Consider the following 16,543-nt stretch of genomic DNA (forward strand, 5'->3'; position numbering starts at 1 on the left):
TTTAAATGAACTGAGCATTGGTGGTTGATAGGCTGGGGCAGCACCTGTTGCTGGAGGTGAGCACAAGGCTTCTTCTCCTTGTTCCCTGGATACCAAAAAGAGCACCAGAAGCAAATCTGCAGAGCTGTAACTCTGGGTCTCTGACCTGGTTCTGTCTTCATCTCTTTTCCTTCCAACAGCTTGGGAATTATGCCTTTGTCTTGACCCAGGCACTCATTCTTTTTATGCGCTTTTCCTTATACTGCAGAGAAGCCCCAAGTTATAGGAAAAAACTTTATAAAGCTCCTCAAAACTCAAGAACATAAAAATTGCATTATTTTCAGTGTAATGAGACTGCAAATCTTTTGGTCTTTTGAAATCTCCTGTCTCATATTTAAGCTCAGCTGAGCTACAGTAGCACAGCCTTGTGGCTTTGACAGTTTGCTTTTAAAGTTCACCCACCCCTGAAAATTTTCTTACAAGAGCAGTCCAAAATATGGCTGTGTTTCTTTGGGTGCTGTCACATCTGCTATGACTTACTGTACCAGAAATCCCTTCGATGCTGGTATTCTCCAGGGATATTATCCTTTCTTCAGAAGTGAAAGCCTCAAAGGCTTTATTCTTCCTAATGGTCCAGGGTCTGTTTTTTGTCTCCTAGTCCATAAGACATAGCACATTAAATAATTCCAACTCTCTGGACTCGATAAATTAGGCAACATTGACAGGGCTGCAGCTGTACTGCTTTGTCATGTACCTTATCTGCACTTTATTATGGATTAATTCTTTATTTTTGCAAAAATCTGTATTTGAATAAACAGAAGAAAGAATAATGTCTAAGAACACACCAATAAAGAGGTGTTGCCCTACACTTGTTGCATTTTGGGTATATGCCCAGTATTGTGTCATGGCATAATAGGTACAAGACACTGGCAAAATATGGGTGGTTTCTCAGTTATGCAAAGTATAAGAATTTTGTAGGAAAAGGAGAGAAAGCAAGGAGTTGGGGTTGGTTTTGAGATCAGCTGTCTGAAGGCAACAGGGTAACACTTAATTTCCTAAATTATATTGATACAGCTTCCTGAAAATAAGTCAAAGAAGGGATAATTTTCACATTTCATTTAAATTATAGTAAGACCTTGTAAATTAATTTATTGGTAGCCAGGTAAAGTTTAATTACACTGTGAAAAGAGAAGGTGGCATCTTTTTCAGCACAGCTCCTCTGTGGGTAACTTTCAGAAAGAGGTTCAGAACATCATTAAATTATAGGCTCTAGAGACTGAATTGGCTCTGTGACCATTTATAATCCAATTAAGAGGAAATAAATAAACAAGCAAACAAATCCCAAGACCCATCTGAATTGTCAACATAGACAAAAAATGCATTAAAGTTTAACTCCCATAAAGTTTTCTTTAATGAAAAGGGTGCACTAAAGTAAATGCCACAAAATTGCTGCTTTTATCAAACTGTAGATATTAGCATATTTAGGATTTCTAACTTTTTTCTGAAGCCTCTGATAGTCCCCAGTACCTTTCCAATCAACTCCCTTTTATTGTTCTCCTGTTTTTTTGCAGAACACAAACAAGAAAATGAAAAGCATTGAAACATTTCATCATATGCAGCAGGATTTAAAGCTTCTTTGGAGAAATTGCACCTCATTATCTGGAAATACAGCTACCCAGACTGAAAACAGCCCAAGATGATAGAATGCAGTAACTTGTCTATTTAGAAGCACAGGCAACTCATTTCCCTGGTGCTCTGTTCTCCATTGGTTCCCCACTGAATACAGAATGAACTTAAAGATTTCTGCCTTATGTTCAAAAGCCTCCTGAGGATTTGCCTTTTTTCCCCCCTTAGCTGTAATAGGGACCCACTAGATAAGGCAGTCAGTAAAGTTGTGTGTGGACAGTCTGAACCCTGGCACCACTGAGGAAACAAAACAAGAGGACTAGATTGAGTGATAATTTTTGGGCAAATTCACAAAAGAGCTGGGAAAGAAGCCAAATCTATGACTTTCACACTAGTTCCATAGCAGCCAAATCACACTGGCTGCCAAAGCTACTCAAGTAAGCACATCTTTCTTTACAAGCATCATTTTTTATAAGAATTTCTGTCACAATAGTGAAGTTTCTAATCTCAGGATGAGAAATGGGATACTCTTTTATGTCACTTGCAAAACTCACTTTAGCAAGCAATTGGAATATCAGCCATGGGAGACCTGTTGGACTCGTGTGTTCTTTGATTTAGCTTTCCAACAACATCACAACTTCCCAATCTCAAAACTAAGAAGCAGAAGAAAGAAGAAGGAAAGATGTAGGGGAAATAATAATTTCCTTAAAAGTCATGCAGCATCTGGACAGGGCTGAAGGTAATATTCACAACTACGTAAACAGAAAGGACTGTTTAATTTTTTAAAATATTAGTTCTTGCTCCTATGATGCCTCATTTGGTCATCTTGGAACTCTTACACATTCCATCTTCTCCATACTGGAACTTCAACCTGAAAAGATTGCTGTGCACCTCTTGTTTTTTCACTTGGTGTTTGTACTTGCTGGGTGCCTCCATGTCTCACTGCACCCATGCAGGCTGATGGCTTCTCAGAGGCACAAAGGCTCCCAGTTAAATGGGACATAAACAAACTTGTTTGGCAACTGTGCTTCCAGAAGACCTGGGAGATGAGCCTCTTAATTGCCATAAATTTGGACATCGAATCTTTTCTAAACAGACACTGAGTACACGTCCCATGTGCCCTGGATGGCACACCCAAATTTTGAGATGCAGCCTTCACCATTGATTTAGGGACTGCCTCCATCTTAGTGAGTGCAGAAAAGCATAAATACTTCTGCAAACTCCATTAAGGAAGTAAAAGCTTACCTTAATTATGAATGAAGTGCAGCATCTGCACAACTAGGAAGAATTACTTTTAAAGAGATATACACTTACATGTGTCTTTAGTTGAAACTTCATGCTCATTGCTACTTATCTTTTTTAATTAAGCAGCTACATTTGTTGGCTAGGTGTGTTGATGAGCTCATACTTCAAAAAAACTGTGATTATAATCCATATTATGAATAAAAACTATGTTTGACTGAGACAAAGCTTGGCTCACATGAATATGTAACTGTATTATAACAGATCTGTAAAGAGGTTTGGATGACTGTAGACAGAAGATGAAGTAATTAATTAAGGAATTACATCCACAAGGTGAAAAGTCCCTAAAGATAAGTATGCTGAGAGCTATTTTAGGGAAAGCATCTAGGGTTTCTGCACCTGAATAATTTTATGCAAATCTTCAATGGCAGTGCTTGTTTGTGTGTGGCTGTATTTTCCCTCTTACACGACTGCTCTCAGTTCTGGAGTCACACTTTGTAGCCTCATGCACATCAGCAGATCATCAATCAGTGTGCCTAGAGGTCACAGGAGAGGATCTTACAGGTGGGGAAGATCAGGGAAAAGGAAGCTCATCTCTTTCTTGAGCTCTGCTTAAAGACCCCTTTAAGTCACTAAAGCAGCTTGCATAAAGAAGTCTAACCCAAGGTCACAGAGAGTACCAGACTGTGGATTTCTGGAGCTGTGAAATAACCATTTGCCACATTTTAATGTTAATTTGACACAGGTTGCTCCCATTCAGCCTAATGCTTTCCATTCTTCAATAGGGAGAAAAAGAAATTCAAAAGTGCTTCTTTATTATGTAGGAGTCCTCTCTTCCTGGATAAGATAAGAGAGGGAGTTTACCTTGCTTAAATGAAAGAACAGAAGTAGTAACCAAGTTTTGCAATACTGGAAAGCAGAAAAACTGCAATTATTGAAATTATATATTTTGAAGATTGGGGAAACCAAAACATTTGCCTGTCTTGAGCATTGCTTGTATCAGATGTGTTTGGAGCACTGCTGCTGTTGAAAGTTTTTTATGTTTGGATGTTTGTGGCACATCCAGGTCTGAACTAGGAAGTGCTGCTGGGTAATGTGTCCCACACCAGCAGGGAAACACTGCTGTGGTGTGTCCTCAGTGATCCCCTATCTATGACCAAACCCAAGCAAAGTGGTGCTATTAGCAGAAAATTGCTATTGATTATGATCTTTATTTTCACACATTTTTAATGGAAGTTCCTGCCATCATCCAGGATACTTTTGTCACCTGAAATAAAACCCCAGGAGTGGGCTGTGAATGCATCATCTCCCTGCATCCCAACCTGCCAAGTTCCCTGCAAGTTCTCTCCAGGTGTGCCTAATTTCTTCACTAAGCTCTGGCACTTTTACCACTGTTAAAGGTGAAACAATCCACTTTTAAATCCCATCAATACACCTTAGATAGCAGAAGGTGAATGTTCAAACTGACAGCCACAATCTGGAATTTTAAGCTGTGTTTTGCAAAAAAAAAAAAAAAAAAAAGCATGGGTTGAAAACTACTCAAGCAGGTCTTTATCAACAATCCACAAAGCCACCACTGTAAAATGAGAGCATGAATTTCTGCAGACAAGTGGGTCAGGCATGTTTTGTACACCAGTGTCCTGTCTAAACTGTGTCTGCTCCAAACACAAAACTGAGCTGTGCTACCTCCTAACACTAATTGTAAATGGAGCTATTACAGAGCCAGGGAAGTCATTATGAAGGCTCTTTGTCTAAATCATCTGGCAGCCTGTAAAACATGGTGTTTATGACAGTATTAGATGGCTCTAAGAACTGTATATCATGCCTGTCTCTCTGGGAGGCACCTGCTGACTTTTCATATGCCAGCTTGTAAATAGAGGTATGCAGACAACTTGGCTACAAAATCTCCCTTTTATGTTTAATGAAACAGATTTGAACTTCAGTCTGTGACCCTGGAAAGAATAGTTGAAGAATTCTTTAAACGATGTGTGGAAGAAAAAGAAAACCTTTGCTCAATTCATAATTGGTCCAAGGACAGAAAGTTTTAGGCAAATGTTCTTGAAAAGGTCATTCTGCATTTGTATGCAAACCTCCTTTTGGTGCTTTGACCCCAAAAAACCCTGCTGGACAGGAATACTCTTCCAAGTGTGCACCTAGTGAGAACAGGCAATGCAGAAAGCCAAAGATACTCATTCCCTGGCACATCAAATTCGTGGTGGTTCCCAGCCCCCTGCACAACATTCCTGTCTTTTGGCTCTGAGGATGAGCCACAGCCTGGCTGCTCTGTACCCCCTCCGCTTGCCTGTTACTCTCTGGCACAAAGAAAGGTTTGCTTTACCTTTGCTCTCTGCAAGTGTGCTGCTGTCCTTGCCCACCTGGATTCTGGGGTCATGGCAGGACTCAGGTCCAAGAGAGCCAACACTTCCTATGCAGCAGAAGTTTTTCAGGAAACGTAGGAATTGTCCTTGCTCCTGCATTTCTTGCAGAGGTGCTTGAGGACACATATAAATATCTGCAAAGAGTGTTTATGGGATGCATAAAGCTCTGTCCCTGGATTTCATGCTCACTCATCCTTAACCCCTCTAGAATTAAGAGTTATACATAATAAATGATTCATTATGAGAGATTATCTTTTGAAATTTCTAAAGTCTTCTCAAAGCATAGAGTATGTCAATCATATGCAAAGTCTCAAAAGGAATTATTTCTCATAATCAACCACTCTTAAGTTAGTATCTCATTTTTACTGTGTCATTTTAAAAGGAGATCTGATTCTCTGTGCCTGTTTTGCAAATTGAAAAAAAGAAATAATGTATTTTAAAATTCATATTCAGGACTCAGAGACATCAGCTGAACAGCCTCTGGAGTCTCAGGATTTCCAATAAACTTTCACCAACAGAAAATCAATCACTTCAGGGAAAGATATATGTAGCCCAGTTGGTTGCATGCAAACACAAGAGTGTTAATGTGTTAAATTAGATGCCTTTTCCAGTGGCACAGTAAGAATAGTGCTAATCTGCATAGTCCATTGCAATAATAGATGTGACATAGTACACTGTTAACTTCAATAAATAATATTTTTGAATGTGCAACATATTACCAGATCACCTTTGAGAAAAAGTAAGTAAAAAGAAAAGAAAAATCAAACTTTTAAGTCTAATAATGGAAAAGACATACAGCAATTATCAAGGTTCATAGAATCTAAATTGAAAGTTTTAATTGTGAATTTCTAATATGTGTGTGGGGACCCTATTGTTGAAAAATTAATGAAAGGTAGACAAAAAGGATTTTCTAAAACAACACAAGGGACTAAGTATGCAGCCTGGACTCCCTGCAGAATGAAAACATTTTTCTTCTGTAAAACTCAGATATCCTTTTTGTTTAATATATATTTCTGTTTGACATAAAGCCTTTATCATGACTGAAAAGACTGCTACTGATTAGGCAGGATTTTGAACCAAATGTGTTGAGGACTTTATTCCTGTGTAAAACTTTATTTATTTTTTTATTTTTCATGAATGTTTACAGCCAGGTCCTACATGCATCATGACCTTCATTCACAAAAACACACAATGAGGACACTTATAATTTTTCTACCTTTAAGTATTGCTGGTGCCAGAAGTTATAAAACAGTACACTTTTTTTTTCTTTTTATAGATAAGCCAGGAGTTCATGAGATACAAAATCAAAATTAACATGTCAAAGGCCACCAAATCTGAAAAAAAAAAAAAAAGCCAGTTCAAAACACATTTCTTTGGAAATTTATGTGAAAACAAGGTGTCAGAATAGGAGTGCATGTGGGCCATTAAGTTTCAGTGTAGTAATGGTATTCTAGCTAGAATTACCTCATTTTTCAGTAGTTCATTTAAGTCTTGGCACTTTAAATAATTAAATCACCAAATGAAGGAGCTGAGGTGGGTGTGATTTTTTACCAATATTTTTAAAAAAATTATTTCTTTTATATTGCATGAGAAATGAGCTGAGCCCAGCTCAGCCTGGTCTCAGTACTGACTCAGTTCATGCATGCAATGAGAACAGCACTGAGCTCTGAACCTTTTCAGGAGCTGTGGCCTGGAGCCAAGATCCTGAGCAATGCAGGTGTGACTGGAGTATCTGATAATGATTTGGCCCCATGTATGCAAATTGCCAGAAGCTGATATTGGCAGGAGGAGAGGGAAGGTCCCACCTGCATTTTGAGTGCAATGTGCAGCTCTGCCTTTTGACTCATGGCAGCAAGAGTGGCACTGTCAGGGTAGCACCACCACAGACCCTGCCAGATCTTTGTGAAGTGCTCCTGCTGTGCTGCAGGGGAGGGTCAATGCCCAGGCTGATGCCATTTGCCTTTGTTCTGAACACCTTCAATTCTGTTCCAGCAAAGGCAGAATGCAAAGGGCTGGGAGGTGAAAGAGCCCAGAGAGGCCTCAGATCCCAAAGTCCTCTGGATATGTGTTCTGAAGTCATGGAATGACCAGCTTCCATTTCTAGACCACTGCTAGGGATCACAGCCTGGAAATTTTAGGGATTAGTTTCAGGGGATTTTAGGTTTCCTTTGGAAGGACAGTGTCTAACAAACTGCAGGTGTTAGATGATGGGTGGAGCAAGAAGCATTAATTAAAGGGAATGATATTAATAAGACACTGTCTTGATAGCTGATGTTCAGTGAAGGTCAGACTGTCTGAGGAAGCCTCTAATTTCTGGATCATACAGCACTGACTCACAAGAGTAGGACAGAGAACAGGCATCCCAGAGCCTGGTCCCTTTTCCACTTTCTCCAGAAGCACTGGCAGGGTATGAAGGAAGAGAAAGACTCATTTCCAAGAAAGTAATGAACTTCTCAGTGCGTGGTAAGCTCCACATCATTCTCCAGAGAGACCATTCCCTGAGACATATATGTTAACTTGCTGTATTCTGGTTATGTTATTGTTATTATTAATCTTGAAACTCTGGTCTCATTTCTGGTAGATTATTATGTTTTGACCTGTGATTCACCTGTTCACTTCTAGTTTTCTGTGTGATAAGGGTGTTGAACTCTTGCCAAATTTCATAGCAGAGGTGTCTGAACAGTAGTGGTAAATAATCTCTGCAAACCACATTTCTATAAAGGCTTTTAAAGCACTTTAGGATCTTTTGGGATGAAAAGCAATTGTAAACTGCAGTTATGATTGTCATCTAGCACTTAGGTATTATTGGAACAGAATGAAGAAGAAAGAAAAGCTATATAATGATTACTGACATGAATATGTGATGTGTTGACCTTTGCTAACTAGCACAGTTTCTTTTTCAAGTGTGAAGGTACAGAAATAATATCTGACTCGAGATTTAGGAGATTTCATTTTCCTTCTCTAGAGGTACTGGCTTGTATTTCTTATTTACAATTTATCATTAATAAGGACCCAGAAACACAGCAAGTGAGAAAGTAGTATCCCATCAGATATTCCGGAGTTTCAAAGAGTGCTGTGCTTCAATTTCAAAGAGTGCTTCAATTACAATGAAAATCTCAGTTAGACTAGAAATGCTAATCTATTTTTATTTTGGAATACTGAACAATTTTATTTTAATAATACTGAAGCAGAGTATTGTATTGAATCAAACATCTGAAGAATATAATGTAAATAATATGAAACTTTATAAATTAAAGATAATAACAAAATTGATACATTTTGAAAATTATACTAAATGCTTCCAACTTTTCAAAACATAAGGTTTTAATATGACAGAATCAAAGCAGAAGGTGAGACAGGATTCAATTTTGTACTTTTCACTCAAGGTGAGTATGAAAACTGGCACCATCTTACTTTAATTCAACATTTCTGAAAGCGAGATGGCTTTTGACCATGTATGAATTCTTAAGACAACAGGTTCATCAGAATAAGTCTTCCCTTTGTTCCTTGACTAAGTAACAGTGGATGACTGCCTGCAAAGCATTTCTGTTTGCAGGTCTTAATTGCAGTAGAGGAGACATGTCTCCATCAAATTCCTGCAGGCTATGTGCCAGGATCAGAAACCCTGCTTGGCTTAGATGCAGGTCTAAAGGGCTGCAGCAATTAAGCTGTTTGCTTATCCTTAGGTCTTCACTGACACAGAGTTACTGCTATGCAAAGCTAGAGTATGAAATCACAGTTGGTGTGGTGTTGTGCACAACTCTGCACTAAGAAAGGAGAAGAAAATGTTTCTGTGGCCTTGTCTGGTTCTGTTTGGAAAACACAAGTACCACACAGAGTGCTGAATAAGAGTATGGAATAATGGCTAAGAGCACAAAAACATTTTCTTGTCAGTAAATCCAGTCTTAAGCTGGGTACTCCAAAGTACCTCCTTGTGTAGACATTTTTATGAGCAATGAGAGAGGTAGCTTACTTAGAAATGTGCTTTCTAAGCTGTTTGGCTCTCAAAGTTATTTTGAAAGCTTAATGTCTTTGAAGATGGGTTGAAGTGCTTCATTCATATTTGTGGCATTAATAAACTTCTCACAGTGAATGGCAAGTGTACAAACCAATAACAACTTCCTAACTTGTGCAGCCCTCTCTTTAGGCCTAATTCCCTCACCTCAGGATCAACACAGGGCCACTGGCAATATTATCTTGTGGTTGAACATGGCATCCCTCTGCCCATGTCAAGGCAGACTAGCATCAAGCAGCTGCCACCAGCAGCTGTGGACATTCAGCACCTCTAAAAATTAGCTGCAGGGTATCTTAAGTCTGGTATTCCAAAAGTGGTGAATCATAAATTAAAAGCTACAGTTGCAAACATAACTGTAGTTCTTGAATTTTTCATAAGAATTGCTAGAATTAAAGCCTTACTGAGGATAAAAATAAGTGAGAAAAATCAAAAGACTTGCTGTATCCACTTGAAGAAGAAAATCTACATGAATGATACTCACTCTAATTGTTTCAAGTAACATCTTAAAAGCAATGTTGGTAATTTTGAAATAATAAAAAAGATTAGTAAATTATTTGTTAAAGTGAAGCCATATGGCAAGGTTAACAGCATGGTCCCACACTAAACAGCAAAATGAACAAATTTCTTGGTTAAAACAATGAATGGTTGATTGATAAACCTTCTGGGGACTTGGCAGGAAAAGCTGAACATCAGTAGAAGTTAAATTGGGATGGAAAGACCTGAAGACAAAAATGCAGAAAACTAAGAGTTGAAATGTCTCATTTACCATATTTCATTTTAGAGTTTCTTACTTGAGATCCTACATGCTTACCACGGTTTAGAGCGAAGATATGTGATTCTAAACAGTTTAAACAAAGAGGGAAACATTTCAAAATTTATATTGGTTCTTAATTATTTTTATGTCAGATATCACAAATAGTATTGCTAGTTTCATTTTATGTATCACAAATGGCAGCCCTCTTTCCTTTAATCAAGCTTGATAAATGGGTAGTCCTTAAGATGCTAAGGTCAGGGAGATAATACCCAAATCAGTTCATGTCACTGTCTGAAGGATTTCTGCCTCATCTGCTCCATGGATGGAGCCATGTTTGTGGTTTGCTTGGGTTTTAGGATCAATCTCCTCTTTCTCCACACCTAGCAAACTTTCACATCATGAACAAGTCTGAGAGTATTCAAAGTACATTTCTTTGGATGAAGCTAAGCCAGGACACATGCTCCAGTCATGCTTCAGATGCAATGGGCTCAGTGCATGGGGCCAGACCAGCAGTAAATTGAAGCTCTCTGAAGTGCAGCTTGTGCAGATACCAGTTCCTAAGCACCAGCTGTTCATGTCCAAAACTCTTCTCCTGCTGTCCTGCTTGACTTGGTAAAGCAGACATAGCCTGTCTGTCCATCTGCACTGCTGCCTGGACACTGCTGTGGGCCAGCTGCCTGCAATTCCTGTGCTCTGGCTGCAGCATCAAAACCCTTCTAAAACCTGTTTGCTTCTATGGGTTTGGCAGAGAATAAAATGAGTTCACGACATCCTTCACCTGAACAAGACAAGCTGGGGTCCAAGAGGGGGGGAGATTTAAGACTGAGAATCTTTGATCTGGCTTCACATGGTCCTGCACTGAGTTTTTAGGGCGCACATGTCCACTGGAGCTGGAGCAGTAGTGAGAATAATAGTGACCACTGCTTGGCTGGTGCATATACCAAAAGATGTAAAAAACATAATATGGTGTTCATCATAATATGATGTGTTTTTGTACAGGATGCACAACAATATGGACTTTGCAGGGGTAAGGAATTTTAGAATTAATTATTTGGGTTAAAATGGGCCTTCCCAGAATTATTCTCCCATCTTCTTCCTTTTCTGACTTCTCAGGAAAGGAGTTTTTCATCGACTCATGAAGTTTCGTTGTCCCAAAAAAGGCTAGAACACTCTATTTGCTTTTAATAAAAATTTTAATGTATTTTTCAAAGCTCACTACTGCTAATAAATATCCATATGGTATTTTTAAAAAATCCATATGGTGTTCTTATATCAGAATCAGCATGTGTAATCCACAGAAAGCATCCATCCAGTGGCTTAAAAATGCATTAAGTTCTCCATAAATAAACAATATACAAATAGCATAATTGGCTGTATAGTCCTATGGAGGGAAATACTGGGTTCTGTCTGGACACAGTGGAAGGTAATTCTTGTGCCTGACACAAGTAAGAATGGGATTCACACTCCACACTCTGGTGCCAGGACTGTGCAAAGCCTCTACAGGTACCTGGCCAGTGGAGATGATGATAGTGGCCATTGTTGCATCACTCAGTGCATGTGCTGAGCAGCCTTGAATATGCCCTATTCATTTTGAGATTCCTGCTAGCAAAGAGATTTATCTGCAGATTTTCCTTATGTGCTGTTCTTTCATCTTTCTAGAATCTACTGCATCTATGAGCCATTGCTGACCAGTGCAGAAGTTGTGTGGGCTTGATGAGAAAAATGCCTTTTAGAAATTGACTGTTGGACTATTTGTGTTCTTACAGCTCATACAGCAGCATATTTAAACGGTGGTCTTCTCTTCCTGGTGCCTCTGAATTCTAAAGAATGTGAATTACTGATCTGTTTTGGTTATTTTGTTTCTTTTAGAACATTAAGTCTTGGTTTCCTTTTTTTTTTTTTTTTCTTTCTTTTCTTTTGTAAGATGGTTGCATTAACAGATTGCACCTCCTCCTTAGCAGCCCATTAATATTGATATTTTTATGTTTATTCTCGTATCTTATTTGGCTGTCAAAAAAAGTGGTATTTAGCAGTACACTTCATTTAGTGCAATGTATGAAACTAGTACTAAATACATTATGCCTCTCATGCATGATATAAAATTCAGAAAAGAATCAAACACTAGAAGAAATGAAAGAAAGGAAGGAAAAAAAAAAAAGAGAGAAGAAAGAAAAGTCATCGACACCCAGAAGACAGATTGATGCAAAGTGTTGTAAGATTCATTAGAAAAAAATCAGTTTTCATAATTAATACTTCTTCTCCTTGCATGTTGATATTGTTTAAATGAGTATTTATATGAGTATTTGACTGGATACTGGTGTCTTTCATTGCTTTGGAAAAGGAAGTTTGTACACACACTGAAGGAGAAGATAAAAAAAGGCAGCAGCCTTATAGGAATATGAGGGCCTCTACTAGTACTCTCTCAGCCCTAGGAAAACGTAAGAAAAAGTATGAGAAAAAAGTGTTTTCAGACCTTTTTCTTAATTTCCCACAGAGTTAGAGAGGGTCAGGAAAGATCTAAGAAGGTTGGACTGTGGAATTTGCAGGCAAAACCATTTGGTGGACCATTCAAAAGGGAACTAAAAATAAGTGAATAGCTTAAAAACAAAACTACTCATGAATGATTTTGGAAAAAATGAAATGTCCCTCACAGTTGTGAGTGTTCTCTGTGCTTTGCACTGGTCCCCCAGGACAGGATGTGCCAGAGCCCTGACCACTGCAAATGAGTCCACTGCACTCCAATGCTTCTCCCTTTCTCTTTTTTGCAGAGGGAGGTAGATCAATAAAGCAAGAAGCACCTGTGTGGATAACCTATTTCATTGTGCTAAGCTGATTTAGGTATTTCTATAACAGTTCAGTGCAGCACTTACTGATACATGACATACAGAAATTCCTTTCACTTTCAGCCATCATAAAATTAAATATTATTTTCTTTCCTTTTTGACATTGTAACAGAAAACAATGTGATATTAATATTATCCTACAGTAATCAGTTTATTCTGCATTGAGTATGCACAAAGAGGTAGAGCAAGCTGTAAGCCCTCTTCAACCTAAAAAGATCTTTTTCAAATTTCTTATAAGGAATATCTACTCATAACATATTTTTCTCAGAACACTGATAACAAAACTATCACACGATACATATATGTTTGATATTGTTTTGTTTTGTAATTTGCAGTAAATGGGACTCTCAAAAGCAATCTTGGATGATTTCATTCAAATGTTACTGGCATTGCATGTCTGCAAGGACATGACACTTTGGAAAAAATCCACCTCAGAATCACTTAATCTGTATTTCCACATGACAGTAAATCTAATTTTAAGGAGCACTGCAGAGAAACAAAACACCACAACCTCATGACATAAAGCCCTGAAGCTGTACAATGTCTCCGTGTCAGTCCAAGTTGTTAAAAAATACTAAAGGAGAACCTTAGTTTTAGCAGGATTTAAGTCATAAAAACATCATTTGTTTGTTTATAGTTGGGATAAAGCTGAAATGCAGCTCAGGATGTAAGCCCCATGTTCTTGGGGCTGGTGTTGGTTCTGCATGGCAAAAGGAACATGTCAGAGTCCTTGAATTTATTCCTATGAGAATATGGATTTGTAGCTTGGTGGGGAAGGTTTGTAGGGGTCTGTAAGAGCAATGGGGAGCTTTACCCATCTACAGGAAGAACAAAACCATCCTGTATCCAAAGCAGTATCAGGTTCATCTATTATTTCCCCTATTGAGAAAAAGGAGCTCTTGGTAGCTTTATGGTAGTGAGATGTGGGTGCAGTGCCTTATTTTCTAATTTTATTTTGGTTCAAAACAGAAGAATCCCACTGTGACTCCAGTGCTGTGTTACTGTAGATGCTCAGTGCATCTTCAGAATTTAATCTACTTTACTGACTACAAAAAGATCACCTAATGCAATAGAACCATGCCAACTATCAAACAATGTGAGTGCTCAGAGAGCTGGAGTATGATCTCCTCCCTTTGTCAAATTTGTGGAGTTAGGGCACTTTCTCACTTTCCCTCTGCATAGACCCATTGTAATAAATTTGGATTGCGTGTCAATTACTGCAATTTATGACTGCCCATCTCTCTATTCTGAATATGTATGTGATTTTAATTTAAGGCTTCCTTGCTGTACAATATTTATTATCAGTTCTCTATTTTAGCCAGCATTGAGATAACTGCTATTTTACACTCTTCTAATGTCTTCTCTTTTCAAGGTCATCAGTTTTGTGACATCGCTGAAAATGAAGTAGGACGTATGGTTCAGTTTAATCAAATTTCATGCTCTGTTGCCTCCTTCTTATGGCCTCTGTGCTAATTGATCAAGTTTTCAATTAAAGTCCTCCATCTTTGTTTTAATTCTTTGTTAAGGTTTTTATTCCATTACATGGTTTCATGAGATCTAACTTGTTACGAGTGCAAACTCTCTCTGCTTTTCCAACTGTCGAGTTACAATAATTTAGCTATATAGTTATAATTTAGCTGTACAGTTCATCTCATTTCCCCTTTCATATTATTAAGACCCTCAGTGGACTAGCTTCATCTGTTGGATTTAGACTTAAATTCCAAAAATTTGATTAATTTGTCAAGGCAAGATTAGTTTACCTCATGAATTGTCATGGCTGAAAATCTCTCCATATCTCAGCAGTTTCAGCCATCTTGCTTAGCCACAATTAAGCAAATTGCTGTTCCTAACTAAATATTGGAATCACTCTCACTAATAAATGGGGCCATGTCAGGCAGGTGCAGAAAATTCTGCCTTACAGAGAGATTTTCCTAACAAGCAGTGATTCTGTTTTCATTCCTTTATTGTTTTTGTATGGATCAAGAAAATGTTAATGTGGTTAATGTATATTGCTACATGTGGCTCTTTACTCATCCTTTAGCTCATAACACTATGTTTTATTCCCTGAGTAATACTATATCAAGTGTTTTTTGAAATCCACTAACGTGTTCATTTTTAAAAATCAAATAATCTTTTGATTCAATGTTTTTTAAAAGGCCAGAGAAAATGTGCTGGCAGAATCCATATAACTACAATTTCTTTTTCAGGGAGGCTTTGTTCAATTAGGGACAGTTCATTTAAACTTGTGGACTTTGAACTTAAGTTCTGATGCTTTCAATTCTGATGAAAATATAGACTAGATCATCCTCTGAAAAAAATCTGTGGTAACTGCCAGTAATCTTAAAAGGTTTATGGTTTACACTCTTTGTGGTATGAAAAAATCTCACTTTATGATAATCTTCAAATAAAGTGTGAAAGCCTATAAAACATTTTACATGCCTCTCTTTAAGATGCAAAATGAGGTTTGCTTTCAAACTCAGCCATCTGAATGTTAAAACAGAGCTGATGTGTTGATAAGACTGACTGTAGCAGACCAGTTCCAGAGTCACTGTGCTCATGCATTTTTGTATGCTGCTTTAGTATAAAGTCCTGTAGTCCTTAAACACTTCCTCTAATGTTGTGTGAAGAGATGTGTTGTGGTTTAAGCCCAGCCAGCAACTGATACCACACAATCACTCTCTGGAGTGGAGAAAATTAACCCTATCCCAGCACAGCCTGCTGCAAAGTTCTGTGCTTTGGAAATCTTGTCCTTTCATGTTCACTATTCTGGCAGTCACCAGGGGACAACCTGATATGTCTTGGGGGTCAGGTAGAATGAGGTGAGATCCTGCTTCCACTGTGGGGGGTGCCAAAATTTCTGCTGACTTCAACATAGTCAATATTTCATTCTTCCACCCAAGAGAAAATAATTCATAAATTTTGGTACCATCTGTGGCATCAAATTCTGTTTGAAGTCCATTGGGCTTCCTTGGGCAAGCCCACTGACCACAACAAACAATAGAAATATCTATATCAGCAAAAATAGTTATGTTTGTGGATGCCCTTTCCAGCCCACTGAGCATTTTTTTTAAGGGGTAGTAGAATTCATCCAGCCTGTAGCTGGGTTTCAACAGTAATCAAGTAATCTCAAATGATTGAGAAAGTCACAATAACAGGGTAAGAGCACAGTGATGCCTCCCTGGCATATTCTCCCAGCTTCCAGCATCCATAGTTTAACAAATTCCTTGGTTATAAACTTAAGTTTTGAACTTACCATCCTTGATGGAATAATTTTCATGAATTGGCCCTGATGCCTTTTGAGCTGGTAAGAATAAACATTTAGAATAGTCTTGGGCAGGGAATTGTGTTACTTATAAAAATGCCTTCTTTTGTTTATTTTTTTTTAGCCTGTCACCAGATAATGTAATTTTTTGCCCCTATTTCTTGAGCTGTGAAAAATCAAATAATTTCCTAATGATCTTCTCAATGTTATTGACATTTCTATTAATTTGTGTCACATCTACCCTTGGTTCTCAATCTTCTCTACAAAAGAGTCTTAATCTAGTTATATCTACTTTAGACATTATTCTTGTATATGTGATACCTTATCTGAATGTTTTCTCACCCTTGTACAGCTTTTCTGACCAGAAAGTCAGAACTGCAGGCAGTGTTGAGCTATGGGCACACTATGGGTTTATGAAAAGAAATAATTATATTTGCAGCCTGA

General features: G+C 38.1%; 2 long non-coding RNA genes across 2 annotated transcripts in view; both read left to right on the plus strand.

Moving 5' to 3' along the window:
- Positions 1–16,543, plus strand: part of LOC306807940 — a 52,379-nt gene that overhangs the window by 9,057 nt on the left and 26,779 nt on the right. The window lies entirely within an intron of this gene.
- On the plus strand, positions 7,601–12,191 carry LOC306807904. The gene is made up of 2 exons (XR_013775850.1): positions 7,601–7,688; positions 11,654–12,191. It is a non-coding gene; the product is annotated as an uncharacterized lncRNA (long non-coding RNA).

Source organism: Erithacus rubecula (genome assembly GCF_903797595.1).
Source record: "Erithacus rubecula genome assembly, chromosome: 1".
In the NCBI taxonomy this organism is placed as follows: Eukaryota; Metazoa; Chordata; class Aves; order Passeriformes; family Muscicapidae; genus Erithacus; species Erithacus rubecula.